Source organism: Mastomys coucha, unplaced genomic scaffold (genome assembly GCF_008632895.1).
Source record: "Mastomys coucha isolate ucsf_1 unplaced genomic scaffold, UCSF_Mcou_1 pScaffold8, whole genome shotgun sequence".
In the NCBI taxonomy this organism is placed as follows: domain Eukaryota; kingdom Metazoa; phylum Chordata; class Mammalia; order Rodentia; family Muridae; genus Mastomys; species Mastomys coucha.
Genome location: NW_022196914.1, coordinates 20,510,690 through 20,516,184, shown reverse-complemented (window position 1 = coordinate 20,516,184; position 5,495 = coordinate 20,510,690). Strand labels below are relative to the sequence as shown.

Here is a 5,495-nt window from a genome sequence, read left to right as displayed (position 1 = left end):
CTAAGCTCCATTGGTCTTTTCTCTAATTCCTTCACTGGGGACCCTGTACTCAGTTCGATGGATGGCTAGTTTAATGGAAACTTCTCTCTTTAATTCATTGAAAGTTAAATATGCATGTGTGTGTACTTATATATAAAATGGCTCTCTGAAGTAAATGGCAACTATATATATATATATGTATATATATGTATATATATACATATATATATATTTAGGTGAAAACGACTTTAGTTATTAACTTTAAGGTGATAATATATTTTCAGATATAGCACAGAAAAGACACTGCACAAGTTATGAGCAAAAGTTATGATAGAAAAGAGCTTTTGACTGAAGTAGAGGAAGTATAAAAACATATAAAAGGAAAACAAGTTAGGAGTAAAGGAACGGACACGATCACTAGGCTGTAGTCACACCCAAGTTTCTTCAAGCTTCCAAAAGCTTTTCTTTCTTCTCGTTCTTGTTCATGTCCCTTCAGTTGCTCTTCCCTGGTCCAGAGATGAGGTTGTTTGTAAGTTTTCCTGTGGAAGGTAACTCGGCTTACACATTCGTTCAGAGAATTGTTCTCTTTAGCTTGCCCCCAAGGTTTCAGCTTTCCTTTGTGTGGCTTGTAGTTGAGGGGAAGAGACAAGCTTGCTTTGAGATCAAATACTGGTTTCTTACTAGAACTTGGAATCTGTGTTGCTTCAGTCATCAACTTGAAAGGGGTCATAACTGCAGTAGGATTCCTCTCAGTGGTCTTTAGCTTGGGTGTCCTGAGCACAGCCTGGCCCTTTGAAGCACTCCCAGGTGCAGTCACATGTGGAGACTTTCTGGCTGGTGTCTTGGTCAGTGAGCACTTATGTTCATTATCTTTAGTGGCAGCTGAAAACCTGACATTCATCTTAGTTGCTGAGTGGCCTTGTGGACACTGCTGCCTGGCAGGAGTACAAGGCATAGAGGGCCTTCCTCTTGGTGGAACTGGGGTCACTGTCCCTTTTTTGTCAAGCCACTTTAGTTCATTAAGTGAATTGTGTTCTTTAATGTGTTTCTTTTTTCTCACAATATATTATATGTGTGTACACACACATATAGTTGCCATTTACTTCAGAGAACCATTTCCTTTAGCACAGAGTAAGTGGTATGTGGGACACAAAGGAAAAAGCTCATTGTTAAATATACAGAGCAAAAACCAAGCCCTCTAAAACTGTCCAATCATGGGGTGAGTAAAATTTGAAGAAGAAAGAAGTTTCTTTCCAAACTACATTGAACATCTCAGTAAGTTTAATATAGACATATCAAATTTCATTTTGGGCTGAAACCCCACAAAATATATCTACTGAGAACTAAGAGTGTAAGGCACAATTGTGAGACAGCATTGTACACAGAGATATTGTTCCTGTGTGAAGGTAGAATGTGTCATGTGTCTCAAAACATTCGACTCAAGATTTGTAGCAAGTTTCCCTGTGAAGATCTACTCATTCAGCATGAAACTATGGTATAAACTCCAACAGAATTCAAGCCATTTTGCTGTATTGCTTGCAATTTATCCCAAGAAAATGGCTTTATGCCAAGAGAATACATTCATACTTTAAATTAATACTATCAGTGACAAAGGAGAAATAAAATGTTTATAGAAAGTAAGTAGGAGGTGGCATTGATAGTTGATTGATGCCAATGACTAATAGATATGAATCCAGAATGAAGACAATTAAAAAAGCATGTTGAAATGAAATATTATATCATTGAAGCCATACCACAGAGCTGATAAGTCTTAATGAGCAATAAATGGATAAGTGCATACCCGTCTGATATGCTAACTAGGGAATTAACGCAAAAACACAATGTGAAATAACTTCATATTTTAAAAATGGAAACATACATTAGTTTGTTCATTAACCATTGGCCAGAATTAGTTCACTAATATCATTTAAAATGAAGTGAGGAAAAGAAAATACCTGCAGAGGTATCAAGACAGACACAGTTCACGAATGGCTCCAATGGGCAAACCATTGCCCACACCATGAAGAACAATTGGGTAAAGTATTTTGACTATGAAGTCCTGAATAAACTATGACCTTCCTTTCTTCCTTGAGGAGTCAGTGGAAAAATACTTTCACAGTTTAGACAGATAACAGAACAGGCTTCAGAATCATTACTTGTTATAGAGCTAGACAATGTCTGTTAAACAAAAGAGATTAAATTACTCAAGAATACTCATACAATAAGGTATTTTGTGCCTTGCTGGAGGAAGTATGTCACTGAAGTTGGTTTTGGGGTTTCAAATGCCTCCCAGCATTCAGTGGGACCTCTGCTTCCTGTTTGTGGTTTAAGATGTGAGTGTTCAGATTGCCGCTTCAGCCACCATGCCTATCTTCTGCTTGTCTGGTACTATGCATCCCTACTGTGACTATTATCCCTTTAGAGCCATGAACCCAAACGAACTCTTCTGGGAGCCTCTTTGGTCATGATATTTCATCACTGCAATAAAAGGTAACTAATACGGAGGACTTGGAATATAGCTTAGTGGTAGTGAACTTGGTTAGCATGTGGAATGCTTTATGGTCAGTCTAGAGTACTGGAACAAAGAAAAATTAAAGCCAACGATAAGCTGTAAATTAGATGAAGTCAGGTTGAGATTAAATAGTTTCACTCAGTATTCTCTTATAGGTGATCTATGAACCCAGTTTCAGCACACAGCCATCTTTCACAACATTTAGTGTAAAGGTGTTAAAACCATAAAGATAAACCAATACTCACCAACACAGGATATATTTCTATTTATTCCAGTCAATTCAGATTGTATTTCATCTTATTTAAATTTGCACTCAGGCACAGAGTAATCTCTTCTCTGAATTCTTTCCTCAGTTTCCCATGGTTCTGTCCTTGAAATTTAATCAGGCTTGTGCTAAGTGTTGCTAAACAATGGTAATGAAGCTTTCATGCAACTGTATAGTCTGTCTTCTAGAACTATGTCAGTCTATTATGCGTATTTGAGTGTCAGTGCTCCTGATAAGACACTAGTATGAGTAGTGTGAAATTAGCTCTTTAATTTACAAGCAAATGCTTCAGTATGTTTGGACTTTACCTTAAACAAAACGAGCAATCAGAGCAGTAGCTTAATGGAAAGACTGAAGTCAATACATTGTGGCATAAGGTGTTCAATGTACAGAAACCAAGAAAAGCCATGCTACCATCCTTTCCTGTCGGGGCATGAGGTCCATATGAGCTCGGGATAATTGGAGAATTACACAGAAGCCTAGACTTTTTTATAACTAGGCAAATTCAATGACTGTAGCATAGCCTGAGTCTAGTTGCTGTTTGATGGATGTGCAGAACATATGAACATTGTCCTATTCATTGTATGTCTTTTATGTAATCAAGGTGTTTTAGACCCTCATAAGAGTTTTTTTCAAAAGCTTAATTTGAGTTACAGTTTCTTACAGGATCTAGAATTAAGGTGATGTGGAAGACCTAATGTGTGGCTCTCCACAAATTATTTCATAGACACTTTCATGCCAATCAAATTAAAATAACAATAATTTTATGAATATTTATATATTTGTACTTGTTCTAGTAATAGCCTTGTAGATGATACCAATTTTAGATAATAAGACCAAGTGTATATTTTATTAATCATTTAAATGTAAACTTAGAAGACAATGACATTGGGAAATGGACTTAGTGAGTAAACCTTACATTTATCATCTACTTGGTATAAAATTGTATTTCTAATTGCTTTCTTAGAAAAGAGGTTATGATTCATTAAGATTCATCAAACACATTTTAACTGAGTCTCCTAGCCTGACAAGATAATGAATTTCAGCTAATAGGGTGATTGATGATTGATGGTGGGCTTTGAATATCTTTCCCTAAAGTCATACTACAGAGACTCAAACACAGATAATAATCAGGCACAGCTGTAATAGATTTATCCTGAATAATTTGGTTTGCTCTATTGAGCACACTAAGGCATTGAACTGATTACAGGTAAATCACCTTTGTGTCTTTTGCTTCCTTGACTACTATGGTGGTTAATACAAGTTCTGAATTTTACCTTGAAATCAGATAATTCTCTTTTAGTCTAATACAGCATGAAAGATTTTATTTTCACATTCTTTACAAAACATGTTCCCTAAAGCCACATCAGATATTAAAAAAAAAGAAGAGACTGCTAAGGTTATGACTCAACTATCTTACTTACTATAATTTATTGCTAAATAGGAGTTTGATGATCTCTAATCTCATGGCTATTTATCAAAATTAATATTGGGTGTCCTTGACTTAGAATTTTTATTACACATTTTTCCTTAATAAGTATTATAAAACATGCTACTTAAAACTGAGCTTACTAAACTAAAACATTTAGTAGCAAAATACTTAGAGTCTTAAGATTATGAAGTGGCTTTAAAAATTTTTTAATAACTTTTAAACTTTGCTTTCTATGTGCTCCAATTGGGTCATGAAAGGAATTCTGAAGTCTCCTTTGAAATGATTGTGAACTAACCAAAGCTCTAAGTTGTAACTATTTGTAAAATCAGAGGAAGCATTTTCTGATATGATGGAAATAAGAATGTATGTGTGTTTTGCTAATTAATCATTTCATTTTTCAGATTTCCATATGTTGCAATGAAATATATTTTCAAATATTAAAATAAATGACAAGAAACTAAAAGTATGTTATCAGTCACTTGGGTTAATCAAAATGTCTTACTAATGATAAAAGATGGTATTTTTGAAAAATATTTTTGGTTTTAAAAGATACTCAAAGATCATTGTCTACCTTGGCACCTGCTGTAGAATGGCTAAAAGTAAAGTAACTGAAAAGACTATTAGATAGAATGTAGAAAAACTCTACAGACTCTCTGTAAGGTGCTAAGCTTATAGATGATCTGGGTTTATTATTATTATTGTTATTATCATCATCATTATTATTACTTTTATTTTTTTACAGTTCGGTCATTGTCTCCCTTCTGGTCTGACCTCCCATAGTTCTTCATCCCATTCCTCCTACTCCCTGTCTCCCAGAGGTTGTGCCTCCCCTACCAGACCTCCCCACTCCCTGGAGCCTCAGGTCTCTCAAGGGTTAGGTGAGTCTACTCTCACTGAGGCCAAACGAGGCAGTTCTCTGTTGTATATGTATCGGGGGCCTTGGACCAGCTCTTGTATGCTGACTGGTTTGTGGTGGCTCAGTGTCTGAGAGATCTCAGGGGTCTGGGTTAGTTGAGACTGCAGATCTTTGAAATGCCCAACAAGGAGAAGGAACTCATAGAGCCCACCTCCAGAAGAAAGATAGAGCATCAAATGAAGGGTTGGGGTTGTCATCTATACTGGCTTCTTTTGTGTGTCAACTTCACACAAGCTGGAGTTATCACAGGGAAAGGAGCCTCCTTTGAGGAAATGCCTTCATGAGATCCAGCTGTAAGGCATTTTCTCAATTAGTGATCAAGAGTGGGAGGGCCCATTATGGATGCTGCCATGCCTGGGCTGGTTGTCCTGGATTCTATAAGAAAGTAAGC

General features: G+C 36.3%; 1 pseudogene; it reads right to left on the bottom strand.

Annotated features, from left to right (window-relative positions):
• Positions 1-396: 396 nt before the first annotated feature.
• On the bottom strand, positions 397-1,039 carry LOC116083854 (annotated as a pseudogene).
• Between the last annotated feature and the right edge of the window lie 4,456 nt (positions 1,040-5,495).